Source organism: Callionymus lyra, chromosome 5, assembly GCF_982586985.1.
Source record: "Callionymus lyra chromosome 5, fCalLyr1.hap1.1, whole genome shotgun sequence".
In the NCBI taxonomy this organism is placed as follows: domain Eukaryota; kingdom Metazoa; phylum Chordata; class Actinopteri; order Syngnathiformes; family Callionymidae; genus Callionymus; species Callionymus lyra.
In genome coordinates this window covers 9,777,595-9,795,901 of record NC_141822.1, presented here as the reverse complement: position 1 = coordinate 9,795,901, position 18,307 = coordinate 9,777,595, and the positions used below count along the sequence as shown (strand labels likewise).

At 35.6% G+C, this 18,307-nt stretch overlaps 1 protein-coding gene across 1 annotated transcript in view; it reads right to left on the bottom strand.

Annotated features, from left to right (window-relative positions):
• Positions 1-18,307, bottom strand: part of astn2 (astrotactin 2) — a 407,558-nt gene that overhangs the window by 273,987 nt on the left and 115,264 nt on the right. The gene's annotated exons all lie outside the window — the stretch shown is intronic.

Here is an 18,307-nt window from a genome sequence, read left to right as displayed (position 1 = left end):
TATAGCCCAGCGTTCTCAGTGGGTTAGGATGAATATGGATGTGACTTCAGAGTCATCAGATGAATGTTTGAGGCTGCACTCCGACCGCCTCAGACAGGACGGACAATAAGACGAGATTGCAGGTCGCAAGAAAATTAAATAAATAAATCCAATTCTCTGTGTTGCTCTTTGCGAAATATCCTGTGCGTAAATTTTTAATAAGCAACAACACCACAGTGACGTGTATCCTCTTTCTGGGAGGAAGCAAGTACAGTAAATCCTGTAACTAATACCTAGCTAATGAAGACAAAGGCGGATCAGTGGCAGGAAATGAGAAATAAAGTGCAGCGCAATGATTATTTGGACAAACGGGATAATGATTCCTTTTTGGGGCAAATACAGAGCAGGGTTCGTGTTACAGTATCGTTCTTGTTGGACCACGTTAATGAAGCGGTTCGTATTTTATTAATGGAATCTCAAAGACGACAAGTCTGTGAGAATTAAATGAACATTTTATGGTGGTTTCGCAACGAATGGCTGTCTGGTTTAGTTACATACATGTGATCTAACGACCACAAACACTAGGGCTTCAGCAATGACCTTATCTTACAATATGATACTATGAATTCAGCTCCCGATAAAATATATTTCGATAAACTGGCATTATTTTCTCAACAATTTCGGGGGAACACTAAATTTCAGTGACATCTTGTGATTGTTATACTGTCTTTTGGCTGAATTAATAGAACTGAAAGACAAAATATGTCCAAAAGTCAGCTTTAAAAGCAGCAGGAGCAGGAGGCTGTATCCTCTCGTCCTCAGTCATCATCGGGATGTCATAGGATTTCATTGATCCTTTAGCTGCGGAGGACATAACGACTACTACCATCTTGCGGCCAGAAGTTAAATTGCAACACCTAAAGTGACAAACGTGAATATTTACAAATAAATATATGTATATTTTTGATTAACTCTTTAAATAGAAAATTGTTACAGTATGGCTGCATAATGATAAAGTAACATAAAAAATATATATATATAATAATAATATATATATATTGGTGTATCATATTTTTTTCTCGCAAAAAAAAGGAAATGTTCATATTTGATATCATTAATGTAAAAAGTACTTTATTTTGTATCTTGTCTATTTAGAAATTTCTGATCAATAATACCTTTAACAAACCCATTTTCACAGGATCATAATAGATAAAGAATCGTATCAGAATCGTAGAAATAGGATGTTTTGTCTTAATTTTAACGGATTTTAAATAAACATGAGCAACAGGAAGTTAAACTGAGATATAAATCGTCAAATAATGTTTGTTTTTGTTATTTTTATTGCAGATCATCAACTCTAGGATAATTTTCTGTAATGTTGTGTTTTCAAACAGAAGCAAATGTGCAGGTTTTGGTGATTTCGATTGGCTGAAATCATCCATCTAAATCAGTAAAAGCATCTGCTGCAGGTTGTTTTTTTCCGTGATCTGTTGTGTGTCGGTCACAAAAACACAAAATACGACACATAGAAATAGACGAAGCTAATCATGCTAAAAGGGGTAAATCCACTCATCCCACTGTGATAGTCATTGATGAAACGTCGAGTCAGGATATTGTAGATTTTCATGAGCAATCACGACCAGCAAGTCCATTACGGGTGAAAATAAAAAAAAATAAAAAAAATTGTCAAGCATGCAACATTTTATACTCAGAGCTAAAAGGCAACACAGAGCTATAAAGGACTAAACCAGCGCTCTTAAGCACACGAAAACACGTAAAACCCGAGTGGTTTGCATGCATAAACACATGAATAATAGAGCAGTACTAAAGCTGCTCTTCAAGAACACTAAGCATATCAGTTGATTTTCTCCACTTTTTATCTTATGGTTGCCACTCTGGCAATCATGTTTTTTTCAGATACAAACTCACTGTATGCTACGAAGGTACTTAGTTCCATCAATGACTAAAACTGAAGGAGGCTTGAATTGTCGTTGAAAAAAACATGGAATAATACGATCCAACATTGAATATGTATTCTTAATAATACTGGATTTACAGTGAAATCCAAAGAGCTCTTGGGTATAAAATGGGTTTCAAAGTAAAAGACAGATAATGAGTGATCCTACTTTTGAGGTACCATAGGGCATCCTAGCTAGTTGGGAAGAGAGACAGAAGATATACGCATTTTCAATAGAATTTAAGAACCGAGAAGAACGCCGACTCCTACTCTGCTACTTTATCAGACAAAAAAAGCTAATTTAATAAAGGAACTTTCCTGCTTCGTGAAAGGAGTTATGAGTCTATGATTGGACCATTCCCATCGGCTTCAATCACACAGGGTAGTCTTTAAAAAATAATACTTATTCTGAAATGTGTATTTACAGTTAACAGTTCCCTTACCTTTTATCTAAATACATTGTTATTATTTTTTATTTTTCCTTAATGTATTATTATTATTTGACTATGTATGATAATTTGTTGGTAACAAAGCATTTGCATAGAATAGTAGATGCCGCCGTTGACTAAAAGATGAGTTTTTTTAAATAGTTTCTTAAAGCCAAATACTTGTAAGTAAAACATTTTTATTTATTGCACCTTTCACACCAGAGTGCCATCTAGTGGGTTCTGGAAATGATAGCAATGCTTCATGAAGCTTAATCAGACCAACATTTATTTAAGCGATAGTATTCTATGATGTTTTAGCAGAGAACTGCACAACGATAAGTACTGCCAACAAGAACTGGGACTGCTCAGATTAATCAATTATAGCATTTCTACTACATTTACATTATAAAACATAAACTATTAAACATTTCAAAACATGTTTGAGTCTAAATAAACCACTACATTGTCATTCTGTTGCACCAAATAGCCTTGTTTGAGTTTTATTAGAATTGAAAAAAAAAACAAGTCTTAATAATTAAATATCTGTTTCCAGTTCAATTTAGGAGCGTGCTAATTGGATAATCTAGCTGTGATGAGAGCGGACCAAGATCAGTCTTCTAAACTGCTTTTTTTCAGCAACATTAGAACACTTTAAAGAGGCTAAACACTGGTTTGAGACCACGGTTAAAGATGGTGAAGTTTCATGAAGAAGTGCCATCATTTTCTAACTACAGTAGATGGCGCTCTTGGCTTTATTCAGAGCCAAAGTTTACACATAGACTGTATTCATTTCATTATATTTCAATTAAAATGAAAGTGAAAGTGCTGTTTGAATCTCACATACTTTTTAGAGTCATTGACAAAAATGGATGTCCGCGCTAACGTAGCGATTAGCGCTCAGTTGTCGTCGTCTTCATCTTCGTACAAAAACTTAAAAACATCCAAATACCTCGATACTGCTTGTCCGTGATGTCCCTCTTATTGTATTGAAGCCTCAACATAATGAACTGTTTAAAAAAAAACGTCTTAATTATAGGCTTTAACAAAATAAAAGCTGTATTTTTTTTGGCGGGATTTTGCCCACACAAATTTTGGATCTTTTAAGACCCATCAGTTGAGAACTACTGGTCTAAAATGAAATAAAATACCATCCTTACACTGACTGATCTGAAACCCTGAGCTTAAAGTATTACGTGGCTTTAAACGTGATTTTAATATGTAATTAATATTTGCGACGGTCGAGTTGCTGACGACTAATGACTTTCATCAATCTAATACATTAAATTAAAATTCTAGAATTACCGCGACATATGGCCCCGACAGACAAACATTCAAAGAATAATGTAAAAAAAAAAAAGACTCATTTTCACATCCGCTCAAGAACGTTAGCGGATCACTTCCCGCGTGCATCATCGTGCAAATGAAGCAGCCAAAACATTATGCAAATATAATTACGAAAGCAACCGATTCATCACAGCCCCACAACGATTTATCATAATTAAAAACAATTCAGCTCATTTAATATGATAACTACTAATGTATATGAAGCTGCAGCTGCACGCTGTTTCCAACTCTCTACAGGGCATCGTCGAACAGGAAGAGCAATTCATTCCAACAGTTTTCCAGGGAGACTATACATTAACTTTAAGAGCATATTAAGCAGCCCAGTAGTTGGTTTCAGCTACGATATGAGTAATAGTTGCCGTGGGCAAGGATGGATGGTGCACCTCTGAGGTGGTCTCGCTCTGTGGAATGAGCGCTCGTGGTTCTTTAGGCACAATGAAGATGGACTTTTTTTTTTGTTCGGCTCCTTTAATATCTCAGTCATTCCTGCCGCGTCCCATGTCCCGCCGAGGGCTGCGTACCAAACTTATTTTTTGGCATCGACGGAAATGCTTGGGTAGCATCGATAGCAACATGCCTCGGATTTCGGTTAAAATAACCAGATTAAAACAACAAATTCAAATGACGGAATTGTATTTTTTAAATTTAACTTTACATTTTTAAGTATTTAAGTTAAAGTTAAAATTATATAATAAAAAATGGCTTTTTGTTTCCAAATTCTAATTTGCTATTACTTAAATGTACGATGGAAAAAAATAAATAAATATACATATATATATATTTTTGTATGTGTAGTGGAATTTTACCAAAGCTGAAATAATTAATACCAAGAGTCATATTTCATTTAATATAATGTTCTTTTTGTCAGAGTTGATCCAAAACTTGATTTCTATAAAAAGTATTATCAGAAACTGTAAACAAGAAAAGGTACCTTTTAAAAGTGTAAGATAATATTGATATGTTGATATATTGCGATATTTTTATTCCTTAAGGGGCGTTATAAAATATCGATATGACGATATATTCTGACATTTTTATTCACGATACTGGATCGATTCAATAGCATTGTATCGAGAATGATAATTGTACCTTTAGAATAACATTTTATTTCAATAGAAAGTTAATTTATGGTTCATATTTCAATAGTGTGTGAATAAAAGACAATCATTCCATGTTTTATTTTACAATTAATACTCACATTGTTTATTCATTTGTGTGCCTCAATTAAACCTGTGGCCACAAGTTTGCAACATTTGTCATCGAACAAAACTGGCGAAATGGCAGCAGTGAGTGAAAAAGCAAGGATACACCAGGTTACTTCAGCTTTTAAAGATGATGTTTAGGTACTCTTGGGTAAAGATACTGGATATTGCATTTTGCTCCAGGTTGTTTGTGTTCATGCACTTCATTGTGCATTGTTAACATAATTTTACATTTTTGTTGATATTCTGAGAAGCACTTTCCTACAAGCACTTTCACATATGATTAGATAAAGTATTTGCTCATTTCTTTGTTGTAAAGCCAGAAAAAGGGTTGTTTCTTTAAAATAAACAATATATTGTTGTTCCTACAGTATCGTAATGTATTCAATATATCGTATTGTCGCACATGCATCGTGATACGTATCGTATCATCAGATTAATGCCGATACATAGCCCTAGTACTGTTGTTGCTGTGTATTTAAATTGTGAATTAATGATCCTTGATCACATTTTCACTTCTTGTTTTATGCAGTGCAACCAGTGTGAGTTCTACATTTAAAATTCCTTTTATATGTCACTCTACATTTTACACTTTATAAACTCTTTTTTCTTGAAATGTATTTAAGAGATTAAATGTATGTTTATTTTAAAATGAACTTCAATTACAGGGTTCAGCTATTGTCCTAAAAAAACTGCAGAAAATAAAGCCCCAAAAACATTCATAAAATTCAACATGGCAGGAGTCTAGCTCTAGGAATGGGTGTCGAACTTTGGTTCTGTTATCTTCCAAATGCTTCAGTGTTACTTAAGTATTTGAATCTTCTTTCAGTTCCAAGTTTCGGTTCACACGTGTGATCATAACTTGATAATGATTGGAATTATATTCAGATGAATCGGTCACTTGTTTCCAGTGGATAATGTACCAAAGTTGAAAAACTGATGTGGACTATGTGTAGTGCCTTTCACTTTTTTCTTATTTTGTTTATGTTGTTCCTACAGTATCGTAATATATCGCAATATATTGCATTGTAACACAATAATCGTGATATGTATCGTATCTTGTTTTTCTCGTATTTGTTTTTTGTTAAATCTTGTTATGCATCTTCTTCTAGATCGTCTGGTTTTCTTCAGGAAATGCAATTAAGTATTTAATTATAACATGAACTTAAAGACATCAGTCGTTAATCGGTAATAATAGCTTGTCTTTGTGGGAGGAACTCACAGACAAATATAGATTTACACACTTTAACAACGCACACCAGACCTGGAAAGTTCAGCACTCCATCTAAGTGAATCCGGAATTATTTTGTGTAGAAATTATTTGCTAGACATCTAACAAAGGCTGAGTAAAAACACTTTGCAGCTAGATGTGGACAAAACTGAAACTCTGGTGATTGCGTCTGGTGATAAAGTTCCATGGTTTAGTCGGTACTTGGGCGACTTAGGCCAATCTGTCAAACTGAGCCTGAGAAACCTGGGTGTTGCATTTGAGTGTGATGTCTCCAGTACAACACTGCAGAAAACGGACTAAAAGCTCTTGTTGTTACTATATAATCCATGTGTTTCTGTCTTCTCGTTTATACTATTGTAACAGTTTATTTTGGTGTCTAAACAAGAAGAAGCTGTCTCGCCTCTAGTAAATACAAAACTGACCTGCTCTAGTAGAAGAACTCGCATTTCTCCGAGCCTTAAAACTCTTCACTGGCTGCCAGTTTCTTTCAGTATCAATTTTAAAATTCTGGTTCTTACTTTCAGAACTATCCATGGTCAGACCTTCCATCAGTTATCTGATCCAACCTTACACCTAGTAACTTTTACTTTCTTACCTACTTACTAGGAAGAACAACACAATCATAAGGATACATCTTCTTCTCTGCATATATGCCCCATAACAACTGTTTGGCTTTGAATAAATTAAATTAAAACAGAGTCTGCAAAGATAATAGATCACGAGTGAGCACTTCAACCAGCTAAACATAAGTTAGATTGCTCATGAGTTTGCAGACACTCCTACATATTGATCTGATGTGGTGCTTAAAACACACTTTTCCTTTATCACCACATTCCTCTTAAAGAGTAATCTCACTGCACAAGCCACGGGCTGATTTTTATATTTTACACTGTTGTGATTGTTTCTGTGTTTACTCAGCAAACACTCTAATTAGAATCCCGGCAAAATAAAACACAAGTCCATTAAGGTCATTCCAATAAAGATAAGAACTAATGAACAACGAAAAAAAGTGTCATGTTTATGTTCAGTCGTAGCACAAAATTGTTCACACTACAATGTAGCGCAATAATCAACTTATAATTAAAGAAATATCTCTTAGAAATCAGTCAATTAACGTTTACCTATACTTTTTTTCCCTCATGTAATGCGAGTCTTATTCTGCCCTTTAAAAAACATTTTCAACGTGTACTACTTTTTTCTGCTGTGTAATTTATAAATCAATGGTAAACCAGATAAAATAATGATTTCACAAACAGTACATTTGAAAGAGATGTAGAGAATAGTTGCGCGACTGGATCCAGCAAAATACATGTTCATGCTGGCAGATACTTTAAAACAGAGTAGCAAGATAAATAGGAGATGCATATAATATTAATATATAATATTACTAACGTAAAGTTTTAATATTAGGAAATAAATATTCCACATTTATAAACATATATACTGACTTCAAACATTGTTGAATACAATTTCCAATAATACACTGAAGTTGAATCATTTTGACAGGAAACAGGATTTATTATTTTTATATTTATTTATTTTTAAATTAATTCATTTAAAAGTAAGTAAGTAATTAAGTAAGTAATTTGTATTTATATAGCGCTTTTCGAGAGAAGGGTCACAAAACGCTTAAACAATCAAAAAAATATTAAACTGATCAGTAAACTGAATGCATTTTGATTATGTTTATTATATTTTTTTATTTGATTATTGTATTTAATATTGGCCTAATTAAAAACGATATACAGTATATTTATGTTTTCAATTAATTCATTTTAAAGCATTAAACTGAAAATAAATATTGATTATGTTTAATATAATTTTTGTATGTGATTATTGTATTTAATATAGCCTAATTAAAAAAAGGATACACAGTATATAATTAGTACATTATGTTAATAATTGAAGAAAATCTTTAAATGTAACTAGTCTCCGATGTAGTATTTTTTTTTATTATCCAGCACTTTCTATGACTATAGTATTTTTCATATATAATACAATAGAAAAAAAAAGTTTTATCAAATTAGTGATATTTGAATTTATCTTGCATTTATTACTTGATTTAATCCTTTTTTTTCCACTTTGTTTTTGCTTGACGGCCCCTCACCACAGCCACTGTATAAAATGTGGCCCCTGACGAAAAAAGTAAAAGTGAAACCACAGCAGTAAAGTGTAGTCATAAAGAAGTGACGATTTAGCAAAATATATCTTCTGTAAGACATTGCTGCGACAGAAAAGCGTGTGACATTCAAGGTCCCTCATATTTATGTCGGTGATCAACACCGAACATGAGAGGAAATGAAGCGGCACACGAAGATCATATAAATAAAAGACATTGTTTATGGTCCCAGCTGTCACGACAGGGCCCATCAAGTATTTACTAAGCTCTAATTAAACTTCAGACTGGAGAGTAATAATCCAGTGTCAAGCTCCAGATCGCTAATGTGACATCATCGGTGAGAAATGCCCGCCAGCCCGGAACAAACCCGCTAACTCAGGCTAATGCCTTCATCATTAGAGAATGAGACTTGTCATATCCTCCGATGATGAACGCATGAGAAGACCTTCAGCGCAGAAACTTTTCTTCCGTCCGTCTCAGAGACACCAAATAGCATCACAGTTTTCCTGAAGAGGAGTTTTGCTGAGAGCGATCTTGAGAAACAAAAGGTTGCACTGATAACAAATCAAAAATATTGAATCAAACCGATAACCATGAACACGCCGAGACGCTTTCGACCAATGAGGCTCGTGTGTTTTGGTCATGTGACGACGGACTCACACACAGACTAGTGTCAATAAAGTTTTGAAACTTTTCAAGCAACATCTCATAAGCTTTGATGGACGATTGTTTAAAGATACTACAAGTACAACATGTGTTTTTATTGAGCTCATACAGGCTATAACTCGTTCTTAAATTACAAAATAAATATAGTGCGTCAAGCAGTAATACTACCGAGCCTTGCAGATTAATACTACAGTAACTGACAGAGTAATCACAGAGTGAACTAACAGATACTTGCCGAGTAATACTTCAAAGTCTTGTGGAGTAATACTTTAGAGACTTGCAGAATAATACTACAGAGACTTGCAGAGTAATACTACAGACACTGAAAGAGTGATACTACCAAGACTTGCAGAGTAATACTACAGTTACTTGTACTGTATTACTACAAATAATTGCAGAGTAATCCTACAGAGACTTGCAGAGTACTACTACAGAGATTTGCGGAGTAATACTACTGATAAATTCAGAGTAATACTACAGAGACTTACAGAGTTATGCTGCCAAGACTTTCGAAGTAAAACTTCAGAGACATGCAGTGTAATACTACGGATAATTGCAGAGTAATACTACAGAGACTTGCAGAGTAATACTACAGATATATTCAGAGTAATACTACAGAGACTTTCAGAGTAATACTACAGATAGATTCAGAGTAATACTACAGAGACTTGTGGACTTATAGTAGAGTAACTCACGGTGAAGGCATTTTTTATCGTTTTTGTATCTAGAATTAACATGTAAACATTCATGACATTTGTTTATTTTTGTGTAGTAATTCAACTTCCCAGGAGTCATCAGATGCAGCTGAACGAACGATGAAATCCCACGAGATCCCTGTGATACATAAGGAGGAGAGAATACAGTCGACCCCAGCAACTATTAAGGCGGATGTTTGGACTAGTTTAAGGCTTTCAGATCTATTCATTCAAGCAAAAGTTCAGCCAAGTTTTCAAGTTTTCATTATACAATGGAAACGCGGGGTTAAAAAAACAAATCAAATATTTATCACAGCCGTTTGACCATTAACCTTGTGACAAATAAATAGCTAAAAAATAAAAAGAAGGATTCTCAAGGGTGAGTTCAAGACTTTAAAGTGAAGCTGTAAAAACACAGGAGTTCGTGCAGCTGTGACTCGGTATCACAAGATTTCTTGAGACGTATAAAAGGCATCTTTCTTCAGTCAATGGGAACCTCAACAAACACGAGCGATTCATCTTCTCCCTTCTGAAGAACCCTCAAGACTATAATCATGACAATCTGGGCCAGTTCACCTCATAGAAAGTCAACAGCGACCTTCTGTCAAGACCACGGGCTATTATCAGCGAGTGCTGCAAGTTAATTTCCTTCCTCTGTTGTCCGACTTCTGTTATAAGCTTGTGAGAGACACTTTGAACAGCCACTGAAAGAAAGTATTGTTACAGAGGCAGTGAGGTCGGTAAATGTATTGCTCGACCTGAACACCTACTCTCGCTCCAGGGTTGTCTTAAAAAAGAACAGCGGGGAGTTACAGAGTAAACTCCGACAATATATGTTATTAGAGACCATATCTAGCATGAAAACGAATTTAAAAATAAAATGATTATATGCAATTGCCAGTGTAATTAGATTTTTCAAATGTAGGGTATTATATGACAATGGTTCCCTTAAATTGTATCTCAAGACTACCTCAAAATCAACCCAAAAAATGACGATAAAATAAGAACTTTTCAAATGTTGAAAATAAACATGTTCATGTCAAGGACTGATTGATTGTGGTGTTGAAAAATTTCTGTTCTAAAAGCTGATAATTAACTAGATAATGAATGTAAAAGGAATCTTAAAACAATTATTTGTGGATAATGGATATAATGTTTCTTTGAGTATAAATTCACAAAGATATATCGTAGTATTAGACCAAGGAAAGAGAAACTGCGAAGATCCAATAATAAGACTTGATTTTGCTGCTACTTGAACTATGGCTATATTATATATTATTATATTATGTATTGTAGTGAATGATGACTCATGTTCTTTTATATAAAAAATCTGAAGCTATTACTTCAAAGCGTATTTTTCAAAAGGTACATAATGTTTCAAGAGTACTGAGAGACTCTTTAGTAAGTAAGTATGAAACTTTATTTGTGAAGTGCCTTTCACAGTCCACACAAAGCGCTTAAACAATCAAAAGCAATACATATACCTACAATACCTACAAATTTAAAATTGTTTAGATACTTAAGACAACACAGTGACAAACACAGCAGGATAATTAAGAAACCTTAACCAGGAGGACAAAACGTAGGACTGGTCATCGAACTTCGATTCTTTTGTGGCACCTTCTGAAAAGCTTTCGTACTTCCTAGTTCTTATCATCTTTTCGCTTCACTCCTGCCCCCAAACTCAGAATTAAACAGTCTAATAGCACAAGGAATAAATTAGTCCCTGAGTCTATTAGTGTTGCATCTTGGGAGAGGAGAGTATTATTATTTGTAATTTAATTTTAATTTTGTTCGAATTTGTCTTGTGAAATTGGTATCTAAAGGAACAGGTATTAAAGTAGGTATAGGTAGCGGTACTTAGTTGTGGCGCCAGTGATTTTATGTTGCAGTTTCTATGGGTATCTTTAACACTTAAGAGAAGGTGCTTTGAAATTTTGGGTTTTTTTCCTTATAAGGGTCACATCTGACCACCTTTGGTATAAATACGCATAGACACTGTTAGCTACAAAAATTCCACGACTATTAGCATATACGTGTACAAGTATTCAACACAAGGATAAAATTCACATTTTGACAAAAAATACTTAATATATAAAATCACAGGCATTTCGTGGGGGTGCTGGGCGGGTGCCATGACTATTATAGGGGGAGCTGTAGCACCACCTAGCACCGCAACCGTCGGTACCTAGTATAGAATATTTCCGGTATAACAGCCCTGATAAAACAATAAGAAGAGCCTTTTTTTAAATACATGCTGTATTTGGCAATGGCACATCAGATATTTTAGGGTATTTTACGGAAATGCCAGAAACAACTTAAGATATTGGGCCGTCTTCAAGAATTCACAACTTAATCTAAGCGCTTGCTTTTGTTGGACCATCATTTTGATAGGCCCACCTGTAGGTGAGTAAAAGAACGTTGGAAAAGTGAGCCGTCCAGACTAGATTGATGCTGATAACTGCTCCCTGACCAGTCTTCTCAAAAAATAAGTATTTCATTCCAGCTGCTAACACCTGCTGTGACTCGATTTACACCTAATGCATCCCCAAAGCTATGCTAAATCTCGCTGAATACGGAATTGACAGCGCTCGTTTGTTAAGTTGTCGTAGCAACAAAAGCCAATGCTGTGCGCATCCCTGTAAGGCGCGGTGATAATCCCACAGGATAATGCTATTGAGTTGGGATGAATGGGGTTATCTGTCAGCAACCCTAGATAAAATACGGATGGCATTCGGTGACATTGGGGAAGCCAAACAGCCTCTAACAACAAGGACAGGAGTTCATTGCCTTCGCTATGAAGACAGAAAGACTCTGTGCACGGATGTCTATGTTTCTGTCTTTGTTGGTAAAGGTAAGATATTTCAGACATTTTATCAAGGTGCCCTTCGAAAATCCACATCCAACTAGAAGCACGAGTTTCGAAGACAGGATCAAAGTTCTGCGTTAGACGCCTATATTTAAAAATGATGATTGCCAATGTTCCATAGATGCATCCATGGATGCATACTTTAGCTTTCCATTTGCCTTTCAGCTGTTTTTTTTAAACACACTTTAAAAGCATCTCCATGACAACACCATGCAAATATACTTAAGCAAACTGTCAGTTTAGATTACGGAGTCCAACACTTAAAGTTAAAAGAAGGTTTTGCTAATTACTAACTGTCAGCCTTGTGTCTACACGGTGAATTTGGTAATTATTTTGTAGGTTTTAAGCATATTTTAATCCACGCAGTCGATCATCACGCAGCATTTATTTAGCATTTACAGATATATTCCATGATCCTTCTATAGATTATTAACTGGAGGATATGCGTATCATTTTAAAGCTATTTTTTTTTTCAAGTTGATATATATTCAATTTTTGTGTAAGGGTTTTAGTTTACCATCTGGTTCCACTTACATATTGAAGAATTTCCCAATAAGCACATAGCCATCGATAGTAATTCAAATTTGAAAAAAAAAAGGTGTTGTGGTGTGAGTCTGTGCACTCTGACTACTTTCTTACTTTTTTTTTTTTTTTTTTTAAAGCAGTGCCGTCTGAGCATTGCCTTAAATTAGGGGCCAGTAAGGGACTCAATTTTGTACATGTCAGCGGATTAATGAATGAAGATCATGAAAATGTTGGAATTAATCATATACCACCAACTGTCAAATCTTAACGACCACAATAAGAGAGCAGGTTGTGGACGTATCTGTATAAATGAATTGAAATCAATGATGTTTCTTCCTTATCTTATCTTAAAAGCACAACAAACGTGAAAACTCAAATCTTCTGACTCACTCACATGTTTCAATTGTTGAAGTCTTCCTCTCAAAGCGGCAGTAATTCCCTCATCATGACCATATTTTCAAATTATTACTTTATAAAGTACTCCCCCGTCTGAATTCTTAGCGTACAAAAGGTTACAAGAGCGAGTCCATTATGACGTAATAAAGGCATCACACCTACTCCAGCCAGCTAATCATCTCCTGCTTTGTTCATACAACAAGTCCCTTGTTGATGGAGACTTCAGGATTGATGTCGCATGGTGACCAACCTTACATTTTTGACCAAACAGAGCAGAGTGGGCGCTGTTATGGTAAACCAGATCTCAGTACATGACCCGAATTCTATGTCCATTTATCAAGACTGACATCTTTTACTGTGTCATTTTGCTAAAAGACACAGAGAGAAAAAGGGGGATTTTGATTTTAATGACCGTGACTCTGATAAAAAGTATACTGCATTTTGTGTCGCCGTCGAGGGAAACCTTTAGAGAAGTCAGCCGAGTGGTTCGATGTCGGCCATTATGCCATTGACAGATGTGTAAGTGTGTGTGGGCGGGGACATATTTGCAGCCACATGGGTTCGATGGTGACATTTTCTGTCCACTGTCTGAAGCCCAGCGGTGATTAGACCCCGGGACAGAGAGGCTCACATCTTGACCTCACGACCTCGGTTCCTTCTCATCTCGGTAATGATCCTTCCCTTCCTCTTTTTACCACCATTTAATTTCAAGTTTCTCTCAAAGCAGCGTGAATGAAGATGCATTGAAACGGATATTGAAGGCAAGTGTTGTTAGTGTTGCGTTTAAGAATAAATGATGGTATAACGGAGGAGGATCAAAACACCAGAGGCCATTTGAATTTAAATGCATTCTAAAAACCAGACGGAAATAAATGTGTACTTAAAAAACCCGGGCTTGTTTTCCCCCATGGATCTGCAACTAATTCAGCCGGAATTGAAATATATTCTTTATGTTTTCCTCCAATAACTCATCCTTTCAAAGGAGAACTTTAAAGCTTGTGAAGTGTGGCGGGAGCACAACGGTCTCAACTGATGTAGTAAACATCAATTACCTCCACCAGGGATGTTACGTGATCGCTGTCTCTATCCCTCCGTTGAATAATGTCCCAGATGTAGATTAAATATTTCAATTACATTTTTAGGAAATGCTAATAATTGTGCACTGATGATTCTTGTAGAGCTGTGTAGCAACATTTGTACATTAACGGCACTGGTTCTGACACTGAGTTCAACTCTTTATGCCCGTTTAGTGTCCAGAACATGAGTATCATTTATTTAATGAATTTAATTTGTATTCATTATTTATAACAATGCCAATTCATGGTAATATCCTTTACTATAATTTAAAGTACTGTAGTTTATTTAGTATTTCCACTATTTAATCCATATGTTATTTGTGTCATTTATATTATTTTATTTTGTAATATCACCACAAAAAATTCATGTGTAGCGTTTACAACACTGGAATTAAAAGATTCTGATTTTGATAAACGGTATGAATAAAAAGCATCGCGTGGAGTTCGGGGCTTTATTCTGGTTTGGTGACGTCAAATCTTATATTTATTTTTTGTCTAAATACAAATATTTAACATGTATTCATTCTGATTGGCGTATGTTTATTTGGATACATTTTGCGTTCATTCTTTAGGCACTGATTCAGGTGCTGCTTAACTCAGTATCGTTTTCTATTTTTTTTCCGCACCACAATCTGACAAAACCTATTCAATACCCATCCAAAGATGTGAAGTTTTTGAAGTTTGGTCTCACATGCCCTGCTTTGAACTAGCAAAAAAAAAAAGGCTTTATAAAACAGATCAAACAATGAGATCACTTAAATAAATAAACGTGAACTAAAATATATAATAATTGTAGATTCAAAAATGTTTGTTTAAGGCCGACTGGTAACATTTCTTGATAATATAAGTTAATATTTTAAGCTTTGTTTGTAACCAAAACAGTTTCATATCGAGGCTTTAATACAAGATGAACGTTACAGGCAAGCATATACGGAGGTATTTGGTTGTTTTTAAGTGTCTTTTTGGACGAAGTGATCACCGAGACCAACCCATGGACATATAGTTCTGCCTGCAATAACTAAAAAGGTATGAATTACTCAGAAACTTGTCCAAGTCCTTAGTTGACTTGAAGGCGAGTAGAAAATTAGAGAAATTTGAATGTTGGGTGAACTATCACTTCCTTTTTGGGGGAGACTCAGAACCTTTTGGCTTTGTTACCGGTGGGGAGAGATGAATCCAAGTGTGGTTCACTTTGACTATTTCCTTATACTTGTGAATCAAACACAGCGCCTGAGGAAGGGGTACCTTGGTGTTTCAGATGTCTTTGCTGGCAAATACTTCAAACGAACTTGAGAGACTGAACTACCTCAAGTTGAATCTGATTATCTTATGCACCAACTGCCTGTTTTTGACACCACTTTTTTCTGTTCTCAAGATCGATCCACACCTTTTCTTTGGTTTGAGTCAGAGTAAAGTACACAAAGAACAAGACTGGGATATTTCATGTGGATTTTTTTTTACCGGTTTTATAGTTATTAATTATCAAAGTTGGAAATCCACCATCGTATTGATTTTTGTTTTGATTCATTCAACTAAAAACTCGAGATGGCTTCCACTGTTTTAAAATAAAATGTGCTTGGTTTTGTTTCTAAAAGAGATGGAGTCATTATCTGGAAGCTATGAATGACCCTCAACTTCTGCATCGTAAGACTCACTGAACCGTGCAGTGATACACGTGGCCTGACCCGCGCAGCAACACATTCGATTATCTGAAGCTAAATTACATTACAGCTCAGCACTCTGATGCTCAACATGCCTCAAAGTATGGCAGCCTGGCTGCTTTTCACCCGAACCTGATCATTATATTTTTTTTCTTCATCCTTGTAATAAATGAGTGGAACGTACTGTACTGTAGAGAACACAGAGGGGGGTGTGGCTGACCAGTACCAGAAAAAAAAAAATCCATCTGTTGTCGTGGCAGTTAAAGCCAGAACTAACTTAAAACGAACGCTAATGTTTGTGTTTTTCTCTTTTTTAACATCAAACAAAGTACACAAAGTACAAGCATGTGCTAGCAGTAATAAGTAAGTAATTGAAATAGTTCCAAATATAGAAGGAGCTGTCAGTGTATATAGTACATATTTATTGAGTCAAATTCCTTAATTTGTTTTACAGTGATAACCCAAACCTGAATGTGTGTTTTAAGGAAGAAAAGAAGGGAGGAAAGAAAGCAAATATGCATGAAAGCGCTTGTGCGAAGAACAACGAGCAGCAAAAAGCATGTTGACCAAATCAAAACCGGACAAGTTGGTCAGATACGACCAACAATTATTGAGTGGATAGAACCTGCGCCAGAACTTTTCCTGGTCATGTCTTAAAACCATAACAGGCTAATAACTTAGGGACATCCTGAGCAGACACTAAAGCCAACTCAAGTGGATTATCTTTATCAATTGTAGCAGCCCTTACACACTTTTCTTGGATGAAAGAGCTTCTTGGATGGTTGCAAACCTACTTTCTTGTGTCCAAAAGAGTTATTCATAGGCAGGAAACTGTGCACACTCAACTTTTGAGTGTAACTTTTTTTTTTTAAATGCAAGAACAACGTTTGGCTGGCCCCAGTATCTGGACCAGTGTAACTGATTTGTGGCTCCTCCGTTGCGTACTTGCCAAATACTGCATGAGAGTAAGTTTGGAAAATAAGAAAATGACACTTGGCGGTTTTCCTCTTTTTGCTTCTCTTTCTCATTTTAACTTTAAAAAGTAACTATTTAATATGAAAACACAGTCACTTTTATTAGTGAGGGTCTAATTAGGGATGTTCTTGTTCGACTCTGGTATCTGTCCGACTCAGCATCTCGAAGCTGGATGAAGTATCTATGGAAAAAAGGTTGATTCCTCAGATCTGATCTTGGTAATACAGATCTATGATCGCGCTGACGTCACATGGTAGAGTCTGTCAAGTTGCGTCTGCTAATAGCAGCGACTCACAGAAGAGTCTCTTCGTAAGTTAGTGTGTGGATATTTTGAGGGGTTCAAGTCACGTCACAAGATCCAACAACATAGTGAAGCATCTAAAAGAAGCGTCATGCCAAAGAATTTAGCCGTTTGTAAAAAAAAAAACAAGAAAGACGGACAAGACGAGGCAGTTAAGTTTGCCATCTATTCTGCAAAGACGAGAGAAGCTTCTAGTCGACCAAATGAAGACTCAAATATGACAGAAAAAGTGCTCAAATGTATATAGATGGAAAGTCCTTTAAGTGGTGCACTTAAAGAGCATCAAATGTTTTTTAATATGCCATGCAAAATTGTCACTTTGTTTACAGTTACATGATACGCGTGCATGTTATAATGGTGAACAAAGTTCAATATGTACCTGTTTCTACCTTTGTTCTCAAAAAACTGGTTAATATTTAAACATCCATCCATCCATTTTCTGCCAATTATTTTATTATAGGGGTCACAGGGGGGCTGTATACTATCCAAGCTTCTTCGGGAAAGAGGCGGTGGACACTCTGGACAGGTCGCTAGTTTTTCGCAGGAAACACGAAGACACACAACCATTCACACACACTTTCATACCTATAGACAATTTCCACAAGTTCCCAATAAACCTCTGTATGTTTTTGGACTGTGAGAGGAAACCGAAGTGAACCCACGCAACACGGGAAGAATACGTATACAAACTCCACACAGAAAGGTCACATTTTGCCTCCCCCAGGACCTGAAGGTGAACCTTCTACCTTTATGCTGGGAGGCGATCTCGCCAAACACTGTGCTTCCGTGCGACATATTTTAACACTTCATTTAAGTAAATGACAACTTTGTAGCTCCATGTACAGTCATTTTTGCTTGTTATTTTTAAGCATGAACATTGTAA